The following is a 27943-nucleotide window of genomic DNA, read 5'->3' on the forward strand; positions in this document are numbered from 1 at the left end:
GTATCCTGTGCCTCTGCCAGTCTGCTTTCCAGACACTGAAATTCCTGTCAACGTGCAAGGTGCTGAGTGTTCTACCACCAGCTCCACAGACAACTCCTCTCTTTCTTTTCTGGTTGGATATTTTTACAGGGCCATCTGACCAGACACTGAGCAGAACGATTGTCTGATCAAGTCCTGCACCCAATCAACTCTGTTTGCCAGTATGATTGTTCTCCTCTTTCTGCGTCTGACATGCGTGATCCTTCACATCAGACTAGCTGGGAGAATAAGACAAGATTTGTGGACCAGCTACTGGAGACACTTTGTATGTGTGTGGGTGTGTGGATGGGTGTGACTCTAACAAACTTCAGGTCGGCCTAACTGGAGTTTAGGCTTAGGGCTTTAGGGGCTGGATACTGAAGGCATTATATGTTTCTGACAGATACCAGAGAGTCTCAAATAAAATCTCCTGGTGAGCTCTGAATCTCATCAGCCACCAGGCAGAGACAAGTTGTTCATTTTTACATGAGTATGTACCTATTTGTGTATATGTGATGCCTGTACAAGAACTGTAGTCCTGTGTTTATCTCTAAATGGTCAATCATGCTTTTGTGTAACAGAGGACACAGAAAGAGAGCTGCTGGCACAAACCTTGCAAGAACGCTGTAAGATGTAGCTTTGCAGGTGTTTTCTGCAGAGACAGGGCTGCATACTCATCAGGTTTCTCATGTTTTCCAGCCCTGGCAAGTCACTTCAGGAGTGTGAATGTGAGTTATTCCTCCAGCCAAAGATCTCTCAAGTGCTTAAGGAACAAGTGCATACCTTCAAAGCATGACTTCAAGGACCCTGCCCTAATTGTACTGCGTTCTGTGCTGTGTACCTGGAAACAGTCATCGTTCACACACAGATGTTAACAGCCCCTGATACAGCCAAAGGCTGCTCTTCCTAGAATTTTCTGAGCAATGAATAGTGTCAACATGGCAGAAACATATGGAAAAACAATTAAATAATTTTGAATATTATTAAAAGTTCATCTGAACATTAAGATGTTTAGTGAGATCAGGGGAGTTCAGACAACCACAGAAATAGGATGAGAGAGGAGCAAGAGAGTCAGAAGAATGATCTGAAGTCTGGCAGCAGTGAGCCAGCAGAAAGCCTTCCAGAGCCTCTGTCCCTCTACATTGCTTAGAAATATTCCAGCTTGCTGTGAGCTCTCAAGATTGATCACGAGTGTCTGCTGCTCACTTCAGAAGCTCTTTGGGGAGCATGAGTCACACTGGCTCAGAGCCTTTTGGAGCACAGCCCACAGTTTAGTCCCCCATGGAGGGAATTTAGCTCTTCAGCATTAAAACCACCCTGAGGACTCAGCCCTGTCCCCAAGTAAATACAGATTGTCAGGGCTTCAAAACCAAACTGCTGCCAAGTTGCTAATGAAGGCACAACCTAATGTGGTTTACTCTTTCCCTCTAAAACTTGTAGGGCCAGTGTCCATCGCCTTTAAGGAATCAACACATCAACTGATGAAGAAAAATGATAACATAAAATGTGCAAGGGCAAGAAGCTGCAATCATATTCCTTCCGTCAGTGGTGACTCACAGCAATGCTCCAAGTGAGCGGTGCGTGGGCACCGCCGTCCTGCCACACAGGGCAGAAACATTCAGGAGACAGACTTTCTCAATGAGTTTTCAGCCTCCTTACCTTTGTCATCGGAGGATGACTCCATACATATTTCATGAGCTTGGATATTGTCTGTTCTAGCTAAGTAAAAATAACTTGCACACTCTGGTAAGACAATGAAAAAGAAAAAAGTGAAATCAATCCCTTTCAAATATATTTTCTTGCAGTCGTTACTTAAATATTGATTTTTAATGAGATCTTCCAGAACAGTACATTTTGACCTGCCTGTGCTTAACTGCCATGATAGAGGTACAAAATGTTTAAAAGCCAGATTTATCTCATTAATGGGGTATATATGGTTTATAGGATGTAATCTCTGGAAGTAGAAAAAGGTCATACATTAAGAAAAACTGAGGGGAACTTGTTCTAAATTATAGACATTACAACTTAATAACTTCATAATATGAATTATTTGAATTCATATAAAAATACATAAATACATCTGATATTTTAAACAGCTTCTAAAGGTCTTTAAAAAATCATCATTTTCTAATCTGGATGCTTGCAAATAGTTTTCGACTTTGAACTACAACAATTACTAAACTAAATGGTTAGGTTTAAGTGTTCAATAGAAAATTTTAATATTTGTTTCCTTTAATTATATGAAAGTTCTCATTTTTCATGCCTCAAAACACAATCTCCCATCTTTCAAATACCCTTAGAGCAATCTATGTGTAATATGCAAGATATCTATGCTTCATTCATGCATTGTTTTTTAAATGCATGTTTGTACCTGGAAACCATTGTCTCTAACAATGGAAAAAAATATTTTAAGTAACTAAGTAACTAACTAAATAAATAAGCCAAGGAGAAAGCCAAAATCTTTACAATGCAATATAAGGATAATTTTAATTACACTGTCTAAAAGGAGAAATCAAGAATTTTTTTGAATAAGATGATGAAAAAAAATTAAAATCCAATACAGTCCAAAAAATATTGCTGGCATAGTTAGGGCTATGATATTGGTTAGTTGCTTAGTGTCTTTGTTGCCTTTGCTGCTCTGGATGCATTTAAGGATGTAATGACCCATGAAGTCCTGCTTCTCTGAGCACATGAAATTCAAAATAGCTGTGGGGTTTCCTTGAGCAGAGCTCTAACTATAAATTTGACCCAAGACACTAATCAACTAACCAAAATCATAGCCCTAACTATGTCAGCAATATTTTTTTTTTTTTACTGTATTGGATTTTAAATTTTAAATTTTTTTCATCATTTTATTCAAAAAATTTCTTGATTTCTCCATTACATCCTTGAATGCATCCAGAGCAGCAAAGGTAACAAAGCTAGTGCAAGGGCTGGAAGGAATGGCTGAGAACTCTGGGTTTGCCTAATTTAGAGAGACGGCTGAGGGGGACCTCATTGCTCTCTGCAGCTTCCTGAGGATGTGATGTGGAAGTGCTCATCTCTTCTCCTTGGAATCTCTTGACAGGACACGTGGAAATGGTTCAAAGCTGCACCAGAGGAATTTTAGACTGGACAATGGGAAGCATTTCTTTACCAATAGAGTGGTCAAATGCTGGAACAGGTTCCTAGGGAGGTGGTCAATGCCTTAAGCTCAAGCTCAGCTTTTACTTTTCTAACCCATCTCTGCATGCCCTGGCAATGCCCTAAAGTTCTCAATGGGCATTTGTCCATATTTCCATCTCTGGTCTGCCTCTCTTTTGGTTTTGAGCAGGCTCAGAAGTGGTCACTTGCTCTGGCTACCTCCCTTACCTCTAAAAGGGATGAACTGTTTCTGTGCTTCCAAGAAGACATTCTTGAAAAATTCCCAGCATGCACTGGCCCTTTAATTTTCTGTGGAAGTTTCCCATGAAATGTCTCCCAGAACTGAAATGTTGGAGTTTTTTAGTTTTGGGCAGCTTTTTTTTTTTTTCTCTTCTTTCCTTTTTTTTTTGGCTTCTCCACTTATTTAGTTTGATTCCTTCTTTCCTGAGTTAGCATAACTCATATGCGTGGTGTACTGAGTATATCGTTTGGTTAAAATTTACTTGTAAAGTGTAGAGTTAAATGAGTTCCAAAGGATGTAAACAACAGCTTTTCTATGATTCCACAGAAACTAATTTTGTTTTTCTATTACAATTGTTACCATAACACCAGCAACATGATTAGCATATTCCCAATTGTACTATTTTTATCAGTTAGAAGTGAATCATATATATTCCAGCCTAGTTTAACACAGTTGCTGATTTTCAAGGACTATGAGCTAATCTCTAACTCATTAAAATATTGTAAAGCATGAGGAATAAATGAAATAAATTTGAAGTATTCATCCATGAATTCTTAATTGCTTTAGCTTGACTAAAGCCTGGCTGGTGTCTAAATGAGCTTAAGAACAGCTTTTACCAAGATGTATCAGCCAGAGTTAATTTTTGACTCCCTTCACACCGCAGGCCTGGAAATTTTTCTGGGAGGTACCTGGGTCCCTGTCCAAGAGCTGATCACCTGGCTCATGAACCTGGCTGATGTTATCACAAACAGGAGAAAGAGAATAAGCATCATTTCAGCAGTAGAAGCATACAGACAAGCAGGGTCTTTCAACAGCAGAGCCTGTTATCTTGAGAAGGTAATTTCAGATATGACAGGTACATAGAAGTAGACAAATGCAAAAATGTCCCATGGCTTGGAAAGTTCTTCTTTATGAATTTTGAATGGTAAAATGCAGATTTCCCTTTTCACCTGGAGAGCTTCTGGAATCACACATTGTCGATATGCGGAGAAGAAAAGGATTATTGATATCAAAGTGTTCTACTTTGGCATTCTCTGTTGTTTGTAGAATCTGTGCTTGATTACTTTTCAGAGCAGAGAGCTAAAATAAAATTAAAATGGTAAATCACGGACTAGGGAACAGCAGGTTTCTGGGTCCTAGAGATTGTGAGGAAAAAAAAGAAAAAAAAGTTAGAATTTACCAGAAATTAAAATTATTGTTAAAATCTGAAATCAAAACTAATCTTTACCATATTCTGCCCCTCTTGTTTCTCTTAGCTTTTATTGCTGAGCATGATGTCATATGGTGTGGAGTATCCCTTTCTCCAGTTTGGGCCAGCTCTCCTGGCCACGAGCCCTCCCAGGCTCTTGCTCACCCAAAGCCTTCTGGCCTTTGTGGAGGAGTGTGCCAGCACTGCTCAGAAGTGGCCAAAGCATTGGTGTGTTATCAGCTTCCTCCCAAATTCAGCTGTATTTAAGGTTGTATAAGCTTAATTACAGATAAGCTTTATTTACAGCTGTATACAAAACACTGTGAGAGCTGCTATGGGGAAAACTATCTCAATCCAAGCCAGACCCAATGCACTCATGCTCCTACTGATTCCTCCAAACACGTTTTTTCTTCTCTTCTTATTCTCCTTATTTCCTGCTATGCCATTTTGAATCTAGAAAATCAGAAAAAATCAACTCAGAAAGAGATAAAACATATGTCTATTTTCTTTGTTGAGAATACCTTCCCTTAGGAAACAGGAAAGGGGTTCTTTCATAAATCAGCATTTTACTCAACCTTTACATGTCAAAACAAAATTGCAGGGTTTTGGGAAAGGTGACAGGAGAACAAACAGATCTGCAGTCTGCATACAAGATGTTCTGTAAATATCCTGAATCCTCCTGGGCCTCTGAAATCACATAAAATCACTGTGGCTAAGAGCTGAATTTACTCATTTTTGGAAAAACTTTTCTGACATTGTTTCCAGATTGTTCCATGTGAGACTTCTGGTAGGAGTTGAAATGTTTAATTGTTGCTGTTGCTCTAGTTTTCTCATTATTAAACATGTCCATCTTAATTTCTGGTTACTCAAAGCAACTGTCTTCACATTTGGGTCCTAATAAAATATTCTTTAACAGCATCTGTCATCAGCTTTGAAATAAACAATCCCTGAAATATGCTCTAGCACCATTTCAGTTGAGTTTCTGCTGTCCATAATGAAAGAATATGATTCAGTCTGAAATAGAATTAGTATTATACAGACTGAAATATCAGTTCAGCACACATTTAATGATCCTGAGGCCTCTTGCACTTGGTGCTCTGTGCAAATGTAAAATTCTCTTTCTTCAGATTTCTAATACATTTGGTTGTGTGTTAGTAGAGACAAGTTCTGCACTAAATTTTTGGTCACCCAGACCAAAAACATCAGTTCAGTCAGTGGGTCAGGCAGAGCAGACAACACCTAGGACTGCTTTTGGTCTGCTCACTGCAGAGGTCACTCTGAGCAAGAAGGCATCAGAAAAGAAAAGCTGAAAATTTGACAGACGCTGCAAGTTCAGATATTGCAGTATGGGTTGCTCTATCTCCATGAACACACTGAAGCCACATCAAAGTCTCTCATACTTTGTCTTTTGTGCTTCCTGAAAAAGGTTTCAGTGGTCACAGTAAACTCCTAATGTATTGATGAAAAGCAAACTATGAACCAAGTAGTAACTGCCTCCCTCATAGGGCTATTTGCTTCATTTTATTTCACCTCATGGCTCTTTCACTGCAGCTTTATGAACTATTTCTTTGAATAATGGAAGAATGCAGAGAAAAAAATAAATAGACAGACTTGACAGCAATAAATATCTACATTTTCACCTGGTTTTACAAAAAGATGGTTTCAGACAGCATGGAAAGTCCCTTTAAGTGTTTTTAATTCATTCTTTCCCTCTTCCAGGTTTTTGTTAAGAAGAAAATAATTTTTCTTAACTTGACAATTAATTTAGAAAAATACTCATTTAATAAAAGTATAGTGAAGTGAGAAATATTTGAAAAGTTTAATTTTTTCTTTTAAAATATAATTTTCTGGTTAGTATTTTATTTATATGAAATAATTTCTTTCAGAGAAAGGATTTCTAGAGTTCTTTATTTTTTGTTCAAGCATCACAACTGTTTCCTACTCCTTAAGCTTTTATTTAGCATATCTATACTGGTTACTTAAAAGTCAGCATGGATAACAGGGCTCAAGTAAATAGCAGCAATGAGAGAAATTTAGAGTAAAATATTTCCTTTCAGAATATTGTTAATATTTTATTTTTCTCAAAATAACTGAAAAATTAAATGGTGGATAAAAAGGAACAGTCCTTAAATTTTAGTAGTAAGACTAATTAATTTCTTCAAAATTCTGTTGTCCTCATATGACCAATTCTGTTTCCTGCAAAGCTGATGGGAAACACTGTAAAATTCACCAGTAGCAAAATTAGTGTTTATTCATTTTTATATTTTCCTTTGCCTTTCCTTTTAGCTTGCTTGTGATCTATCAAAAGAAATTATTTCCTCGAGGAAAAAAATCCAATGTTCCTGAACTGGGTAAGATTCTTTTAATTAAAAGATTTGCTGTACCTTTTTGCTGAACAAAAATACATTTCGTCTAAGTAATTGTTATCAATTTCTTACTATTACTAAATACGCTGAATCCCTCATGTTTAAAAAAATCCATTGTGATAAAACAGTTGTGGACCAAAATTAGATAACTATTGAGTGATGGAAATTACTAATGAACTCATTAAAAGATAATAAAGATAAGGGAGATGTTAAGACTATAGAAGTTCTGTGGTAATGATTGGGAGATCAGCAATGTTTCTTTTTTTCTTTTTTCCTCTAGAATATAAGTGAATTTTGGGGCTTCTTCTGTGCTTTTACACACATAGTCTAATTGCTATGATAGTTTGATAGGGTCTTTTACTACTTGAATTATTTCCATTCTGGAGAGGCAGAAGAAGTGACAGTGAAATAGAATAAATATTTGCACAGCAGGAGCAGAAAACTGCCCGAAGCTCTGCCAGTTCCAGCTGTGAGGAAATGCGTTTGCTTGGCTAAGTAGAGTTAGATCAACATTCAGATATAAATTTTTTAAAGAACCAGACTCAGAAAATTGTGTGGGGTATGCACCAACTGAGCTTCATGGTGATGAATATGTGGTGTCTTCACCTTGGAACTGGATAAATTTTTTGAACGATAGCAAATAAATAAAGTATAGTGTGTCAAGTCTCTATCATACCTGTTGTGTGTATGTTGGATTTTTCTATCTACACGTCATGCCACAGAAACTTAGTTTTGCTTGCCTTCTTGTTTTCAGGAAGCAACTCTGATGACCTCTGAATAATTTTTTAAATCTCTGAATGTAAGAAATATTCACAAACTGGTATTAATACAGAGCAAATAACATGGAAACAAAACAATTTGTACTATAAACTGATGATTCCTAACACTTAAGCCATACATAACTGAATGTTGCTTCAACATATATAACTCCTGAAGGATATGAGTGTTATGGATATTAGCTGCCATTTCATTTATTAAATAGTTCAATGTCCAATGCATTCAAAAGAGGAGAGACCATTCTCTTTGAAAGACTGTTGGAAGGCCGAATTTTTAGTGAAAATTAACTCTGGGATTGAAGAAACTTTAACAAACCTTTTTTCTTTGTACAGATTGTTGATATAATTGATATTGATCTATTAGAAAGAGCTGCTCCTTGAGCACATTTCCTATCTGCATGTGGAACACAATTAACCTAGCTCAGGGGCTTATCAGTGTAGAAAATCCATACAAAATTCCTTCTAGTCTGGCACCTAGTAAGGTCATACCTGGTAAAATAAATATACAGTACTGTGAAGGAAACCATAGCTACCTTCAGAATGGCATGAATGATTGCTTTGTTAGAGGGGACACTCAAATCCAGTGATGGCCCACTAAGGATCACAATTGTTTCATTCTGGTTCTGAAAGAGAAAAGTCCAAGTACAGCAGAGATTTTGTGTGAATGGAGGGATCCAGAAGGCGATGCGGGGGCACAGAGTGAGGGTTGCTTCCTCAGGCCTGCCCAAAATTAAAATTTAAATATGTTTGCTATATTTAAAGTATATGGCAAACAAATGGGAATAAAAATATGGGAAAACAAATATAGAAACAACCAGAAAACACATATATTCTAAGGAGCAACTGACAACATTAAAAAGAAAGGAGGAGTAAAGGCATTTAAATGGAATAAATGGGAAACCTTTCAAAATGGAAATAATATGTAGTCAAAGTCTTAATAAATGCAAAGTTTGATTATTATGAGTGATTTTATATGATTTTTCCAGAAATTAAATTTTATATTTTGGGATTTACTTTAGACCTGATGATGTATGAAATTTTCATGTCCCTGAAATCCAAGCCTGTGCTCCCCATTCTGTGGCTGAAACTCTAATATGCTGCTTTTGTGGCTCTCTTATACTGGGTATCATCTTCTTTTCACTTCCCACTTCACTCACTTCATTTTTTAAAAGAGATTTTTTCTTTGTCTAAGAGAGGGACAAATACATATCTTTTGTGTGGAGACTGAGCTATTAGACCTTTTCAGAATAAACTTTCATGTTGAAACATCTCATAACATGTAGCTAAAAGAAGAATCCCATTTCCCCCAAGAATAATGCAAAATGTGAAATTATTAGGCCTTGTAAAGTAACAGCATTTCTGTTCATGCTGAAATAGCTAAATATACATTATAGGAAATCATATGGGCAAAGATGAAGAGCCAAGATGTATTCTGGATTGAATAGTGGCTGAGTATGAATTTTCAAGATGTTATTAAAGCACCTGTTTTCCACCCTGCTCACATTTTAGGAAATTAATTCCGAAAGCTCTCAACTAATCTTATCAGGTTTTTTTTCATTGACAATTTTTATTTTTTTAATCTACACTTTGGTTTAACTTTACAACAGCTGAAAGCTGATAGATAGTAACTTTTTCTCCCTAAGTCACATTTTTGATGCCACATTTCATTAATATGTGAAGCTATTTTCTCATACATACTGTCTTTGTTTCCATTCTATCTCAACATTGCACACACTGTTTTCTTCAAACGCATTCACAACATCATATGGCAAACTACAGAAGTCCACCCAAAGCACTGCAGTCATTTACTCTGAGACACCACAACTCTCCAGGAAGCAAAGATGATCAGCCTTTGCTATGCAGACCAGAGAGGTGAATCATCTGATCCACAGTATCAGCTGGGTGCAACTGGTATTACTTGGACTATTTTGAAAATCAGCCAGACACACACAGATGAAGGATAATTGCTTAAAATTTTAGGAGATGAGCTAAGCAGTTTAAGTGAAGTAGCCTCCTTACCCATCATTTCCCTGTGCAGCAATGCGTTTTCCTTCCCATTGTTGAATCAGAAAATCAAACCAAACCCAAAACCAAAAAAAACCCCACTCTCTTAGATTCAAATGGATTCTGTTTTTGAGTTAGCAGTAAGACATTTTAAACTCTGAAGTGTTGAATCCTAAATAGCCACTTTTGGGACATTTTACAAGATATTGCATGTCCTGAATGAAACCATTTTTAGGATGATCTAGTTTGTATTTATTTGCAGTGCTTCTCATTGAAGCTAGAGATTGAAAGCAACTCAGTATTACCTATACTCAATATTTTATTTTTCCCTAGCTAGAAATATGTTACATCAAATATGCATCCCTTCCAAACCTGTCTGAGTTTGTGAGGGGAATGCAAATTGATTTTCTACAGGAGTGTTGTCTCAAAAACAAAGCACTAACTGACACATTTAAAGCTTCAGCACAAACATGAGAGATTCTATGAACACAGAGATTGATCTATTCTATTTTGTTTCATTAAACTTGTTCCTTCTAGGTGCCTTCTAGGAAAAATAATGTGGAGACAACTTTTGATGTGGAGTGAATAAAATGAGGACTTTAGGCTTCACAGCCATAAATCTGGTGTATCTGAAGAGCAGTATGATCAACTTTAAAACTTAAAGAAAAAAATACTCCCATATTTCTTCAGTCAAAGTGTATTTATATAGCAGGAATGAATAAAATAAGCTTCAATATCTTTGGTAAAGATTTATTCTGTGTCAGTTCTTTGAGAAATTTAGAAGAAAGCAGCAAGGAGCACTGTCATTTTATCTTCAGTTACAGATTACGGATAGTTTTCTTAACCTGGGATTTAAACCAAAACATATTTTCTCACAAACTAAAGTGAGCTAAAAAGACATATGTTGCCAGTGAAAAAACGTCAGGGTTTTTTTCTCACCAGCCAGCCCACAAGCAAAATGAGCTGTTTAGTCTTGTAGGAGGGCAAAGTGGATATACATTCTGAATTTTCCTTCAGAAAAATACATTGTGTTTTCTTCCAGATCTGCTAAGAAATTGTTCTATAACTCCTTTTTCCATTCAGCCTGCTGTGTACAGTATGTAAGACTAGGAGAAAATAATTTTTTAGCATCTTACCCTCCTTTTATACTGTTATTTAAAGAAATACTTTGGTCTAATAGCCTCACAATCTTCCCCAGCAACTTTGTCACCACATACTGTAAACAATATGCCAAAACAAAATTAACTTTACAGATTTGTTCAGTTTACATTCTCTGTAATTAAGTTGAAACTGAAATGCAGGCTACTATATATCCAAATTCAGAATTCTGTTGCCAGAATCAGACTTTATAATATATTTATGCTTTATCTGCTGCAGGACCATAAATTAAAAAGTAATATAAATTAATTTTTTAAAAAATTATCATTAGACCAACTGTAGCACCAAACACAATAAAATGATCATTAGACCTAACTGTAGCATCAAACACAATTGTAGAATCATTTTTCTATTTTATTGTCTTCCTCTTCAATGTCAAAAATTTTTTTCCATATGAGGAAGAGAAAATCCTCTTTTGGCTCAGTCATGAGTACTGAATTTGGGTTTTAATTTAGTATTTTGATAATCACAATCCACTTAAGGTACGTAAGCATGTTACTCTCATATTTCAGACCAGTTTAAATATGCCTCTGCAGCTAAAAATATAGATAAAAGTGTGTAAATCCTCTCAGCTTCTGGCTTTTCCTGTGAGCCTCATCTGGCAGTCTAAAATTCTCTTGAACTCCATGGGAGTGTCCATGTCATAAAGGTTTCTAACTTTAAAAAACTCTGAGGTTAATACCAAAATAATGTAGTGTAGTACAAATTGGCAAAATTACCTTTCTGTGTGAGAGGGTAATAAAATCCTCTCCTCTTTGGAAAGGTTCAACCTGAGAGCAGATTTTCCTTTAAAACAGAATGCTTTTCTTCTTTTCATTGCTTGGAAAAGAAAAATATGCTTTTGTTGGACAGTGCTACTTGTACAAACACTACCTTATTTCCTTGTTTTCCCCATCTTCTCTCCTATACATAGGCGAAATTAAAGAATGTCCAGACATTTTTAATGACCCTGGATAAGTCTTGTCTCAGATGCTGTCAGACAACAGAAAGTTACTCTATGCACTTTAAGTAACAATCTGTCTCCAGCATTTTTTAATTCTGAATAGCTCATCCTATTTAAATGTTGTTTTAATCCAAGCTACTTTGCATAATCCTATTGGATCATAAAACAGATGTTTCTTGTCCACACACCAGTTAATTACATGGAGACAGCAAACATCCAAAATCAGAAATAGTCAGTGTGTATATGTAAAAAGCCAGTCTTTACCACTTTTCATCACTGTGATGAGATTTGCATTTAATGTTGAGTACCTGCTTACAAGGAGACATTCCAGCATCAATATTTTTTTTTAAAGCTATTTATATGCCAAAGGATTTTCAGATTAAAAAATTACTGGTTGAGTGGGTCATTCTTTTTCCCAGAAGTCATCTGCAGATAAATGTACAAAGATGGTGTCTGTTATGAGATACACCCTCTGTTGATGGTCCATAATTCAAAGTTATTGAATCAGGATGATTCAAATTACACAGTGCTGATACCAATAACAGCAGAATAAGATAAAAATCCCTGTCAAAGGAAATAGATTTTAATCTGGTTTTGGCCTGGTTTCATAAGGGAAATATGTTTTTGATATCATACTGTCAATCAACAAGCCAGTCATAAAAGTTAAAGTAATTTTGGTCATATTCAGACAAATTAGTCTTTCAAAGATTAGCAGTTAGGTGAAGGAAGGATGTTAAATTATCTGAGGTGAGGCTGGCAGAGCTGTCATGATATGTTCTACCTAAAAGCACCTGACGACAGATGCTTTTAGGTGGAACATATCATGACAGCTCTGCCATCATATGTTGACATATCATGTCAGAGCTGCTGGTGGCAGAGCTCTAAGAAAGCAAAACTGAGCTTCATTTTGTACAGTTAGGGCATCGTAGGAGATCTGTGCAAAAGTGAATCTTGGGAAAATGGGGCACACTTTGTGCATATCTGAAAGAAATTAGGTTTTTCTGATCCAGAAGTGACTCAGTGGTCTGGGAGAGTTAAAATTTCTTCAGGTGTAGTAATCATGTGTGTTTAACACGTAGTTACACTTGAAAAGCTGAAAAATCTTTCACAGTAAAGTTCCCGTTAGGCCTCTGAACATGTGACTTAATTGTTTACATAAGACTTCTGAGAATTAGATTATAACAATACAAAAATACGAGCAGAATTATTTAAATTATTTTCTAAAGTTTTCTTTAGCATTCATTTTGGATTAGTGAAAGATACCTGCTAAGCATAGCTATGGTTATTAGTGAGAGAAAGATGTTATTTGTTTTTTATAGCAACAGATTTCCGAAGTGTTTTCTCTTCAAACATATCTATTAAACAGTCTGGTGACTCCACTGATGACAAGCCATTCCCTCTTCTCTCCACTCTAAATAGGGGATTTTTTAAATTATTCTGAAAATAACTCAGAATTTTTAAAAATCTCTAAATGGGATGTTTCTCGCTATCTTGCAGTAAAAATTCCAGCAAACCTTATTCAGGATAACCCAGACAAATAACAATATAGCATGTGACAACTTCAGGACCATTTTGTTAATCAAAATACTCAGTAAAATCTATAGCAGGGGTCTGGATGTGATGCTCCTATTTTCTTCCCACTGATGAAACCCAACTTTTTGAGATAGTGTTCATCTGTTAATCTTAGCTGCATACATGGGACAAAAAAAATGTGTCAGGTAGGTTTCCACTGTATTACCCCAAGAATGGAAAAGTTCTTGAAGTACAATGTGTGTTAGACACAATGTATAAGAGGTCAGAATCATTAAGCAAAACACTCTGGTTTAGTTCAGGACAGGTGAATCCAGGAGGCACTCCTGGTCTGAGGAAAAAACACCTCCATTTGTTTTAAGAAAGATTCCTATACACTCTGCTGTCTTAAATTGACTTAAGCTTCCCTAAAACACACAGTAATTAAGCCTTGGAACTTTTCCAACAGTCTTTAAAAGATTTTTGCTATCCATTTCATATAATGGAAACTCCCCAGCTAAAGGCAAAAGCCCTAATGAGTGTGGGCGCATGCTGTCTTTTGATTTTATAGATATTGAACCCAGAAGGATTCCATTCCTCTCATGCTGCATTCAGTAGGCATTTGCAACTACCCATTTCGTCCCTGTTCACATCTTTCAGCTGGTAATATAGTCCTGAGCTGATGCTAAGCACTTGCATGCCTTTACCCGCAGTGCAAAGTCAATTATTCTCATGGATTCTTACAGGGCACATATGCTCTATTACAGTTTTGTGAGTTTACTTGCTCACATAAAGCTCACATACAGCAATTTTTCTGTGTTAAAAAGTTGTATATAAAATACCCCTGAAGAATGTGGGTTTTGTTGAGTAGGTAGGTGCTAGGACTTGATAGCTCTTGATGAGCACCTGTTTAATGTCAGATGGTTTTAAAGGTGCCCTCTAAAGCACTGCATTCTAAGATTCCGTGATTCTATGATATGTGTCAGAAAGTTGGATCAAGATATAAGACACTATCTCAAACTCTTTGTCAAGACTGAATCAGAGCTGCTTCCAGTTAAGTGTCTGGATAAAGACAAAACTTGTGCAAGGCACTCACGGAAATCTGCTGATCAGCAAGCACAGACTCTCATAGCAGCATCAAAGAAAAAATACAATTAACAAAAAAATTTGGCAGAACTACACTTTATTAAAAATTGAAACATACCCAGAGCAAGGCTGAGAATCTAATTAAAACTTGCAATCAAATCCTACAGTAATTTAGAATGAATGGGAATTTTAGAAGTTATCTGGTCCAGCCTCCAAGGTGCATGTTCAAGGTCCCAGTTTGCTGCATGGCTAACCATAATGATTCAAGTGCAGCATTGGGGCCTCAAGTTTTGAAATGTCCAAGGATGCAGTTTCCATAAGTTCTCTGGGCACCTATTCCAATGTTTCACTACCTAAGCATGAAAAGCAAAATTCAAAATTTAATCTTTCCAAGCAGAGATTAAGGACTTATACTAGGTCTTTTCACAAGCACTCTGTAAATTTCTTGTATGCGGTTTTATTCACAGAAGGCACTAATTTCATGGTAGAGCTCTGTGTCCACATTTTGCTACAAAGTCCTCTTTTTTATATGAAACTTTCTCTACACTTACAAATTAGAAAGAATTTATAATTATGAAAAGATTTCCTGGAGAAATAAATAGTGGTATTGCTGTTCTTTGAAATGAAAATTTTATTTCTTTCAGAACTTTTGAGTTTATTTAAAAGCCTTCATGTTGTCTGGAAAAGAGCTGCACTGTAATACTTGATGAAATTTTCTAGGACCTGTCTGAAACTTAAAGTACAGTACAAACAGTGAAAGAAATTCCTCCTAAATTGCAGAGTGCTTTTATAATGTTAATTATTCAACAAAATTATTACTGATTAGTTATCAGGAAATTGTATTTAAGCAGAAGAAAAAAATCAGACCTAATGAATAGGGATTCCTTAAACTGTTTATGGCATTTAAAAATGTGTATATGCCTTTGACTAAGACTAGATAATGAATGGATTCCATTTTGCACTTAGAAATATCAACAATTAATTCTTAGATCTACACTAATGATTCCGTGTCTGTTACTTCAGAGATCAAATAAATAGTGAAAGGTTCCTCTGACAGTAATTAGGTTTATTTATTTATGTATTTATTTATTAATAAATGGCACATAAACTTTAGATATTCCTTAGCACATTTTTATTGTAAAGTGAGTGGTATTTAAGTAATTTAATATTCAGCCATTATTTCTCCAACCTCCAAGCTGCCTAGGGAAAATATTTATGCTAAAGAACTGCACATAATATGAGGAGAAACAGTTTCCTTGCAATAACTATAATCCTTGCTTAGATTTACCAGCTGACACACGAAAGTTATTTAAGGACTGAATTACTTCAGATTAGATAATTAATTACAATTTGTGTAATTACTTACAAAAATTCCAGGGTATTCAAAATTTTAAAGTATATAAAACTCTATCAGTTATTTTTCTATATATATTTTTGTCTTCTGTACATTCTTTGTCTCCCAAAGGCATTTGTATCAATTGAAATCAAACATTCTGTCTACAACTGAAATGATATCATGGATTTCAAATCCTACTTTTAGAAATCAGAATATAAATACCTATTCAGGGGACAGTGAGGGCTAAGATGTGTCAGACTTTTGGGAGTTAGGATATTTATGAGTTCAGGCATTTAGCTCTGAGTATTTGGAATTGGAAAACATGATTTTGACTGGCTGATAGACATAGAAGTAAAAAAATCAATTCTTGCAATTCCTTTGTTACCATGACAACTATATAACTAGCAACAGTGAATTATAAACGTTTTAATTGGTAGAGTTGTATTCAAATTATAGACCAGCCATTAAGCAGCAAGACAGTGGACAAGGGATCCTATTGTTGATTCTTGGTACCTTAGAATACGTAATGAGACCTGACATAGACAAAAAGTCAAAACCTGCTGTTCCGCTGCTCTCTGGGCATGACCATGCCGGTAGCACTGACTGGAATGAGGGAAAAGCCTGAGCTCAAAAGCTCTGTGTGCACATGGCAGCTGAGTGACCTGAAGGGGGAACGGTAAATGCTTGAGCACTGTCACAGAAAAGGTTTGTACTTGGGCACAAAAGTGCTGCCTGACTTGCTATTAGCAAATCGCAGAATCACAGACTGGTTTGGGTTGGTTACCTTAAAAATCACCCTGTTCCACCCCCCTGCCACAGGCAGAGACACTCCCCACTAGACCAGGTTGCTCAAAGCCCCATCCAACCTGGCCTTGAAAAATTCCAGGGAATAAATAAAGATAATTTATGTCTAACTTCAGAACGGATTATTTATCCTAAAATAATTAAAGTATTTTCTAAAAAGAAATACAACCGTTGCTTTATGTTGGGGAAAATTTTGTCAAAGCCACCAGCCACAAAAGAAAACCCCTCAGCAACATTATTTCATCTCTGTCATCTCCTATAGTCTCTCTTTTCAGGCCTGACTTGGCACTACATATGATCTCTGTTCAGATCTGTATTCCCTACCTGCTCAATCTTTAGTTTCTATAGGATTCACTTAATATCCCCTATTTCTATGGGAAATTAGATGAGCATGAATTTATTTAATTTTGAGGACTGGAAAAGAAGAGGTTCAAAAGTTCATATGAAGTGAAACAAAAAAAAAAGGACAAGTTCAGAACTTTCAGTGCAGTAATTTTTTGTGTTTCAATTTTGTATACAGCAATAAGAAATCATAATAAAACATTTACCAAAAATAAAAACCAGAGCATTTTCCTTTAAATAAAATCATTGTCAAATATTTAAATTTTAAGTACCTGGTAGAAAAGCACTTTTCATCTATATTCAGCTAATTAATCAAAAAATCCCAACATTTGAAACTAGAACTATATGTCTTATAATTGTTAAAGCATAACCTGCAGATTTTTATCTCTTGAAATAAATAAACTCTGTATAAAATAGTATCAAAATGTGCTTATTCTTGTCTTTTTCTTGCTAGACAGATGTTAGTGCAAAGAATGAGAGCATACTTGGGTTTGATTCTTTTAAAGAAAATGAGAAATAACATATAGAGGAAATGTAATATATTATAAGAAGTGATTATTGGCATCTCTAGAAGAAATCACTCATCCCTCCTCTACTGCAAGGGAGAGTTTCTATATCAAGTTTGAAATTGCATAAAATATTGGTTTGACATGTAAAAAATAATTAAATTTTCCTTCACTAGACAACGTTATTACATTTTTTTTGCCTTGAGTGGAAGACCCTAAAAATATGGAATTGAATTAGTTTAGCAAAACCAACACAACTTTAAGGGAAACTATATTTATATTTAGTCATGTCAAAAAGTTCTTTGTTAAGCAGTTAGTTATGTTTCCTTATACTGCATTAATTCACTTCAGAGTGTCTGTCCACTCTTTCCAGTAATCCAAACCACCTATAACTTTGCATCCTGTTTTTTGATACAGAAACATGAAGGGATGACAAAGGATTTAAGAGTTCTTTTACTCAGTTTTACTCCTACTTTTACTGTGACAACCATCAGAAAAGTTATGCTGTCTTTGAAAAAAAATCTGGTAATAATTCACATTTAAATATTGTTGGTGTGGTATTATCAAGCTAACTGCTCAGAACTTTGCCTAATCTTTTGGTAATAAAATCTTTTTCGCCATAAAAAGCCAATAATGAGCATCATCTGTCCTTTGAAACCATTGGAGGTATATATAAAAGGTATAAATCTTTGGGTGCTCTTTTCAGCAGGTCATCAACTTCTGTTTGAAGGAGTACTCAGTGGAATGGTTTTTTGATCCCTGGAAGATGCCTCCGCTACCATGAAAACCACCTGCCATTCTCCTTCTGACAGGATCTTGGACAAAAATGCATACAAGGCCAGTGTAAAAACTCCTAATTAGTGTATCATTATATCCAAATTCAATAGGAGCAATCTACATGTGACAAACAGTCAATTGATGCTGAGTTTATTAACAGAGATGCAGAACCTAGGTTGAGTTGTCTGTAGGAAAGGTGTCAGACAAGTAGTGCTGCAAATAGTGAGGTAAATCAGAAGAAATGCACTCTTGCTGCAGAGAAGGAAAAGACCATCCTGGGCTGCTTTAGGCAAAGTATTGCCAGCAGCTGGAGGGAGGTGATTCTTCTTTTTTTAGCACTGGCCAGTCCACACCTGGAGCACTGTTGCCAGTTCTGAGCTTCTCAGTTCAAGAGAGGCATGGACATGCTGGATGAAGTCCAGAGAAAGGCCGCAAGGATGATTAAGGGACTGGAGCTTCATGAGGAAAGGCTCCATGAGCTGAGACTGTGCAGCCTGGAGAGAAGGCTCAGAGATACCTTGTTAACGTGCATAAATACCTGGTGGGAGGGAATGAAGAAGAAAGAGCCAGGCTCTTTTCAGTGATCCCCAGGGAAAAGGCCAGAGATTATGGGTTTAAAATGAAACACAGAAGGGCTCTTTCTGAACTAGAAAACGTTATTACATTTTTTTTGCCATGAAGAAACATTTTTTTATGCTGTCAGGGACCAAGATCTGACACAGGTTGCCCAGAGAGATTGTAGAGCCTCCATCATTAAAGACAGTAAAAATGCACCTGGACATGGTCCCAGGCAAATAGCTGGACTTAAGCAGGGGTCCTGCTGCAGTAGGGAGGTTTAGCAGGTGACCTCAGAGGTTGCTTCCAACCTCAATCTTCCTGTAATTCTATGATTCAGTGAAAGATTTGGCAAACTGTGTGGAAACCTTTAGCTAAGTAGGCATCCCAGTAATGAAGTAGGACTCTATTATGCAAAACTGAATTGTTCTGTCTATGCTCTCTAATCTCATTTATGAGATGGAATAGTTTTCTTTTTCCTCCTAGTCTACAACTTAATATCTTCAGTAACTCCAGAAATACTTGCATCATAGGAATAAATGAATGACTTGAATAAATAGGCCACACTGACCAAATCTCCTTTATGAACATTTATCCAGGCAACTGCTATCTCCACAGATTATCATAGTTTACCACAAAGTCATTCTGGCATAACACTGCAAGAACATTTCATCAGTGTGGGATGTAAAATGTTATAGCTCACTCACTCAACCATACTTTATTGCATCTCCACTCTGTGGTTTGCAGTAGTTTCAATTTGTTTGAATGGCCAATTGAAAACTTTGGCTTCATCTCCTAGGACAATTTACATTCATTTCAAATAGGATATTCTCTCCCAAAATACAGTTAGATTTTTTAAAACTTATATTTCTGTGGTAGCCTTGCCCATTTTGATAAAACATGCTGGAGACAGTAAACAAAGGCTTTCTCATCTTTTCATCTTCCTCTTGCATGTCATTACCTGGTTAGGCAATGTCCTTGCTGGGTTGAAATAAATATATGTCCAATGTATTTTATTTGGGTTATTAAATCGGTTAGGGAGTGTGTCTTTTTTTCCGTTTACATTTTTCTTTTGTTTGTTTGTTTGGCTGTGGTTTGTTTCTGTTTTTTTAACTCTGAGGAAGTAGGAGGAGGCACAGGAAATTCCTACTGGAAAGCTGAATAGGGGAGATACTCCAAGGTATTAATCAATGCATCCCATGTACTTCTGCATAAATTGTTTGTTGATGTACCAAGAATACCATATAGGCATATCTGAAAAAAATTAAATAAATATAACAGTGGGGATGCAAAAAATACAGGAAAAATCTAAACAGGATTTGATTAAAATTAAAATTATTCAATCCATAATCATCCATCTTGTGAAGTTCTCCAATTGTTTTACACACTAAATATAGCATTTAGTGTGTGTAATGGTAATTTTTATCTCAGCATTGCATTAAAGTGCTGTATCTCCTCCATCACTGCCTCCTTATGCCAGTAAATTAAGTTATTCACATAGTCATGTGCCTTCTCTGAAAGACTAAGAACATCCTTCAACTTGACTACATAATATTAATTATAGTTAAGATTTATTCATTGTGTTTTGTGTTGCCTTGTCCTTTTTTTTTAATTTCTAAAATACTTTATCAATATCAAGCATTAATTCAGAGCACAATAGAGATAACAGAGGCTGAAGACTGACTATTCATAATAGTGTCTGGGGACTGCAACGTCTACTGAGTAAAGATTATGCACTTAAAGACATTGTTTTTTATTTTAACCACTGGCATTTCATTTCAAGCCATAAAAATAAAAAATCACTATTAATATAGATGCTAAAATATTTATTCATGCCTTCCGTAGTATCTGGGATCTAAATATGTAAACATTTACAGCACTATTTTTTTGAGTGAATATAAATACATGAGGTGCTTTTTAGCAGTAAATTGTCACATTAATTTGGCACTGTAAAACAATACTATATTATGTTATTCTGCCTGTCACCTCTTCTTCCATTATTCAACACTAAGCATGTGTCTCAAATATTCAAAAGCCTAAATCACAAGTATACCTTTATAGTATTAGTGAAACAAAGCAAAACAGATAACAGAATCATATTCTAACATACTATTGGAACATTATAATACCCAGATTCACTTTAGTGTTGGAGGTTTTTTCCTTATGGACCTTATGTTCTACATATAGGAATAGGGAGCCCTAGTAGAACAGATATGGTCTTCTCAGGATCATTGAATCCCAGAAATCATCTTCCACAAGGCTCCCAATACAGTTTTGTCATGCAACCAAATCCCTACCTGTTCCATAAACCCCTTTTTGTGTGAAAATACTAGAATAAGCAACACCACAGAATAAAGAAATCTGTCAGGTTGGAAAAGACCACAGTGGATCATCTGGTCCAAGCTCCTGCTCAAGCAGGGTCATCCCAGAGCCCGGAATACAGGATTGTGTCCAGGCAATCCCTGAGTATCCCCACAAAGGGAGACTCCACAGCCTCTTTGGGCAGCCTGTTCCAGTGTAGTCACAGGCACAGTAAAGTTCTTCCTAATATTCACGTGGAGCTTCCTCTTTATTAGTTTCTTCCTTTTTTCTCTTGTCCTATTTCTGGGCACCACCAAGAGGAGCCTGAATCCATCCTCTTGGCACCCTTCCTTCAGGTACTTACAGACACTGATAAAGTTGTCTAAGTTTGTCTCTTAAGATTGAGGCAGGCCCAGTTCCCTCAGCCTTTCCTCATAAGAGAGATGCTCCAGTCCCTTCATCAGCTTTTCAGCCCTCCTTCAGTCCTGCTTCAAGGGCTGCATGTCCTTTTCATCCCAAGGAGCCCAGAAGTGGACACAGCTCTCCAGATGGGACCTCACCAGGGCTGAGCAGGATCACCTTCCTCAACCTGGAAATGCTTTTCCTAAAGCACCCCAGGGTGCCATTGGCCTTCTTGGCCACCAGAACCCACTGCTGTCTCATGGACAGCTTGATATCCTGGAGCTCCAGGACCTTCTCTGCACTGCTTCCCAGCAGGTCAGTCCCCAGCCTGTGCTCGTACCTGAGGTTATTCCTCCCCAGGGGCAGGGCACTGCATTTGCCTGTTTTGAACTTCGGACAGTTCCTCTTTGTCCCTCTCTTCATCCTGTCAAAGTCCTTCTGAAGGGCTGCACAGCCCTCTGGGCTGTCAACCACTCCTCCCAGCTTTGTGTCAAACTTGCTGAGCAGGCACTCTGTGCCTTCATCCAAGTCATCAATAAGTTAAATAATGCTCGGCCCAGTATTGATCCTTGGGGGATACCACTAATGTCTGGCCTCCAAACCAACATTGTGCCACTGACTACAACCATCTGGGATCTGCCATTCATCCAGTTCTCGAACCACTTCTCTGTCCATTCATGCTGTCTATTCATCCAGTACATACTTCTTGAGTTTGTCTGTGAGGATCTTGTGACAGTGTTGAAAGCCTTGCTGAAGTCAAGGTAGACAATATCCACTGCTCTCCCCTCATCCATCCGGGTCGTTGTTTCATCATAGAAGGCTATCAAGTTGGTCAAGCATGATTTACTTTTATTGAATCCATGCTGACTAACGCTGATCACCTTCTTGTCAGCCATGTGCATAGAGATTGCATCCCGAATATGGCCTTCCATCAGTTTCCAGTGATTGAGATGAGGCTGACTGGCCTGTAGTTCCCTGGGTCCTCCTTCTTGCCCTGTTGAAGTCTAAGACAACATCTGTTTTATTCCAGTCCTCAAGCACCTCTCCTGATCACCACAACCTCTCAAAAATGATCATGAGTAGCGTCACTATGGTGTCTGTCAACTCTCTCAGCACTCATGGGTACATCCCATTAGGGCCTTGTGGATGTCAAGTTTGCCTGGGTGTTCTTCAACCCAATCCTCCTTGACCAAGGGAAGTCTCCATTCAGCATGCCTTTTCCTTGGTCTTCTGGGTGAGAGATTCCTGAGGGGTGGTCTTGTCAGTAAAGACCAGTGCAAAGAAGAATTCCAGCAACTCTGCCTCCTCCATGTCCTCTGTTACCAGGGTCCTTCCTTCACTTAGCAATGGGCCCACATTTTCTTTTTGTTTTCCTTTTGCTATTGATATATTTGAAGAATACACAATGAAATGGGCTACTGGAGATCTCTACACCAATAATTTAATTCTGCTCACAAACTTCAGAGTTGGAGGAGCAGTCCTATTTCTCAGTAACATTTTATACCTTCTGCTGTCCACAGTTGTTTGTCTCTGCCCTCACACTTCAACAGATGTAATTTTTACAGTGCCTTGTGCTGGACTAAAAACAAATCCAATAAATATGAAAATAATAAAGATCACTTTTTTATTACAATTATCTACAATGTATGGATATCAATTTAATTTTGAAATCAAATTATCTCACGTATGATTAAATTATACTTCCAAATGCTGCTTATAGGATCACAGAATTTATTTTATGTTTAAAGCTGCTAGAGGAGCTCTATTTTTATTTAGGGTGCTTTTTGCACAGTTGACTTCCTTGTATTACTTCTGAAGAGATGATTGTCATCTCTTCATCCTATGAAATTGTAACTGCCTTTTAAAACCATAATAGAATCATGTTATTTATTGTTATCACTCTATTTCTAAAGAAAAAAGTCTTGCTTTGAGGAAAATGTAGCTAAACATATTAATTTCTTCAGTCAATGTAACAAATAATTCAATTTGCAAAATTATATGCTCCATCAGCCCAAAGGAAAGTTGATTCTACTTCAGTTCTTCTCTCTGAAGCCTATTACAAAGATGACTGAAATTATGAGTCTGTTAAAGATATGCCATAGGTTCTCCTCCAGTTTCTACAAAAAACACTGGCATATATGGCTTCTCATGACACTTTGGAAGTGATTTAACATACTTGTTCTTTACATTTTACTCACCCCAATAACAGGAGTAAAAGGCAAATTACAATAAATTTAAATTTCAGTTTCAAGCTGAAATTTAATCCACTATATTTAATGCTGCAATCATATCTTTTTATTCATTTTGCAATATTATCCTGGCAAATGAAAAGTTTCAACAGTTGCCAATCCAATTCTTTTGATGTAAGAAGTAATTTTTATTGATTTCTTATCTGCAGGGCACTGTCAGTGTAGAGCTAATTTCCTTTAGACTAGTAAATTGCTGCTAATAATCTTAAATTAAAAGCTTTCAGGAAATGAGCTAGAGATTAGTCTAGTGTGCATAAACCTACAGCATTGAACAGGGATGTATTTGTGAAATTAAGTAGGCCTCTAGCTGGTAGAAAGAATCAATATCTGGTTATGTCCCTTCTCCTGGTCTTTATTTTTTTTCTTCAGGCTAATGCAGTGCCCTGTGGCTCTGTTGCTCTAAAAGAAACTTTGCAAAGGCAATGATAATTGTTGATGGTTACTCCTGTTTTGACCATCACTGCTAATTGGTAGGAGAGTTTGTGTTATGCTTCAGCTAATTCTGTTTTCTCAAAAACAAAGCTAAAATGTCAGATAAATAGAACTTCTGAGAATTCCCTCGCTATAAAAGACTGTTAAAACTCACATAATTTGTGTTAACATTTTTAATTTTTTTTTTCATTACTAGCAGGTTCTTAAGCCTCACGTATCCCCAAAAGAATGAAGTCCAGACATTTAATCCCTTTGCAATCCTTTAAAATTCTGTGTGGCAGTTCGAGTGGGAATATAGAGCTTTAGAGAATCTGAGGTATAGAAACTAATGGCTATCAAGACCTACTGAAATATCTTTTCTAAGCATGTGGCTGACATCTCTGAACTTCTGCTTCTGCTCTGTGGGAATCCTTTACAGGTTCTGTGAGAAAGAGTATGATACAATCTGCTCAGAATAACTGGAAAAAAAAACTTGGCATATTTATTTAATTCTCTAAGTAAAGCAATAGCAATACTTCAGTTTCCTAAAATAACTGTTATTATATTTGCACATTTAAGTAGTCACTTAAAATGACTACATGTCACAAAGTACATGTTTGATCAAACATGTCATATGATTGACTGAATGTTATCAAATTTCCACTGTGGTCATTTGTTTGGAGACACGTGCAAAGCACTTACTGCACAGAAAACTACTATACTAATAAAAATCCCAAAATTAGTGCTCTCAAGCTATATAACTATGCTCCAGAAATAGTCAGCACAACAGTAATATGGGAAATGCTAGTATGATGAAATGTCTGCAAGAACATTCTACATTTGATTCTATTAATTTACATTGCTGCTTCACTGGTATGCTCCCTTAATATAATTAATTTGAATAGTGGTGTTGAATGGCATTTACATTTAGACATGCTCGTAGCAACAATGGGGAAAAGTACTTTTGAGTGAGCTTATTGTCAAGAGGCTGATATGATATTCTAAAGCCACTATCTGTATTTTATTAACTGGGGTTATCAAATGAATCACAATGAAATGCTAAGACTTCCGCACCTTTTTGCACTCAAAATCTGACAGTATTTTTCATTTGGAGCTGAGCATTAAGAACTACATTCCTGCTGCTTCTGGGAACTTTATAAAAAGGATTAAAAATTTCCCTGTTATTGGTGTAATACAGGTGAATTGCTATCCTCCAAAATGACAGAGAAAGAATGGTGCAATCAGGGTATGAATATTCTCACATGTATATACATTTTTAAAATTATTACTGTGATAAAAGATACTGTTCACACAAAAGAGTTTTTTGTATTTGTTCTTACTGTAATTTCATTTTACACTTTCCATTTTATTTGTTTGCAATGTCTCTTTATTTCTTCAAAATATTGTACTTGTTATGTCTTCTTCTGTATTAAATGTTGCTGCTTTATTCCAGGTTTGTGCTAAAATGGAGATAGCGGTGATAACGAAATTCCCGATAATATATGAACAAAATACACAATGCATATAACACGAAATACACTAATGCAAACACAAAATAAGAAATATTAATATGCAATGTTATTTAGCATTAAAATGGTATTCACCGTTTGCATCAATAATTCCTTCCGTTGAACTGGAACCACCTGAATACTTTTTTAGGTCCTCCTGTCCAAGTTCAATGAAGAAAATAAGCAGTGAATTTTCCAAATATGTAACTTAGAAGTTTTGTATTTTCAATGTAAACCTTTGGGAATACCGACTTGAGTGTCAGTTGATGAATAACTACATTTACAATGAAATTTTGAAAATCCACAGTAGCAGTTTCAAAAGAGATGAATAAGGTACTTCTTGAAAATATGAATGTGATACGACTAGAAAGAAGTTTTCACATGCGAAGATGCAATAGTCAGTATTTACCCACAATAAATCAATCTTATTTTTCATCTATTATGATTTATATTAATTTTGCAATTGTTCACCTTTGCACACTAGATGATACACAACCTATGAAGGTAAATAATGATATATACACTATAAAACTATAATGTAGCATAATAAAGACCAAAACTTGAATTACTCTATTCTTATTTCTGATGCAAAATCAGATGTTATATTAGGCAGCACAGAATTAAAACACATTAATGGTCTAAGAGCTCCTCTGTCAGAAAGCTATTTACTGTCCATATTTCAATTGTGGAAACTAATAAATATGGAAATATTTGCCTTCCACAGGGAATTAATACTCACCAAATTTTCAAAGTCCTACAGGCATTAGGACTGTCCTAGTCACTGAATTTTGAAGAAGTTGCAAACTCTTCTCATTTAGATGTCTGCTTCCATTAGCATCCCTCAAAAAACCTAGAGCATATTTTCCATTTTAATTGCTTAGTTGCTGTCCATTTGCATACAGACACATGGTGTGGGAGATCATTTTACAAAATAGTTACTTGAATATATGGAAAAAAATCATACTACTTTGAAACATTTTAAAGCACACTCAGACATCTCAAGCTGCCATTCCCCTGTCTTACACAGTTTTGTTTGCACATACAGTATCACTGATGCACTTTGTTGTAAAATGCTGACTTAAATGATGTTTGAGATGCTTTTTAATAGGAGTGTTTTCTTCCAATTTCCTATGACCACAACTCCATAGACTCCCCAACAGCAATAACTCATGTGAATACTGCAGAGGATCGCCTACAAATTCTATATTTAAATCCAATCATCAGGACTCAGCAGAGTTGAGATGTGTCCCCTGGGGGAAGGTAAAGAGCTGCATACCCTCCACTTAGCTACTGCAGATGCAGGTCTGTCCTTTTCCTTTAGATTTCTTCACCTAATGTTTAGATCTCTATGTCTGCTGCAGGCTGACCTCTACCACTAAGCCAGCACAGCTCAAGTGAACAGAATCACATATCTGAGACTTAACTGCTCAATTCAGCTCTTTATAGTGCCCTCTCTCTACATTATAAACTCACCGTGATTAAAGAAAACAAACTAAAAAATAAGTTCAAAGCACAACTCATCTGTGTATTAAATGCAGCACAGAAAATGTTTATACTTTAAATTCAACTGAAAAAGGCATAATACAAAAAATAAATCTCTTGATTTACAGTCATTCATTCCCACATTAAAGTATCACCAAAAAAGACAAAGGAAGAAGATGCTTTTATAGTGAACTGGACAGATAATGTAGTCATTTTCTCCAATGGTGAATTTCATCATTTGCTAAAGGGATATAATCATCAGTTTTTTTCATATACTGTAGCTATTGCACACATGCAAATGAAAAGCATATTCTTCATTTAGATGCTTTTTGTCTCTTCAGATAATGACAGCATTTTGGAACCAACTCTGCAAGAGGGATAAAAAATTTAGTGCTATTTAACCTTGTTACCCAGGATTGCTCTCTTCAAAATAGAGTCCCGATTAGTTTAGTCTGAGGTGAAATGAAAAATTACAATCCAAATATGTTTTATGGAAGTGTATGTGAAATAAATTTGTATTATAATCTGTATTAACCCAAGGTTTTTATCTTTCAGACAATTTCAGGTACCTTAAGTTTTATGTGTCTACAGAACAGCACTTTCCAGAAGCTTTTCCTTCGGTTTTTCCCATGCGTTTATTATAAGACAGCTATGGCAATGTGATCTTCACAATTTTATTACTAACACATTTGTTACACAAGAGCTAGAACTAAAACAAGGTGATTTTTCCTTTCATTCTTAAGCCACAGTTAGGAGTGGAGTAATGTGAAACAGGAAAATTTTTTATCAACACTTGCTATTTGAGCCAACTGGGATTGAATCATGGGTATAGTTTCCTCTATCAAAAACAGGAATTC

At 36.2% G+C, this 27943-nt stretch overlaps 1 long non-coding RNA gene across 3 annotated transcripts in view; it reads left to right on the plus strand.

The window, feature by feature from the left end:
* Window positions 1-27943, plus strand: part of LOC113459681 (uncharacterized) — an 83432-nt gene that overhangs the window by 47595 nt on the left and 7894 nt on the right. For 2 of the 3 annotated variants that reach the window (XR_012579612.1, XR_003381168.2), the window contains exons 2-3: window positions 6858-6922; window positions 18108-27805. This is a non-coding gene — a long non-coding RNA (uncharacterized LOC113459681). The remainder of the gene's footprint in view (window positions 1-6857; window positions 6923-18107; window positions 27806-27943) is intronic. The other variant, XR_012579613.1, reaches the window with a different exon arrangement.

Source organism: Zonotrichia albicollis, chromosome 3 (genome assembly GCF_047830755.1).
Source record: "Zonotrichia albicollis isolate bZonAlb1 chromosome 3, bZonAlb1.hap1, whole genome shotgun sequence".
Taxonomy (NCBI): Eukaryota; Metazoa; Chordata; class Aves; order Passeriformes; family Passerellidae; genus Zonotrichia; species Zonotrichia albicollis.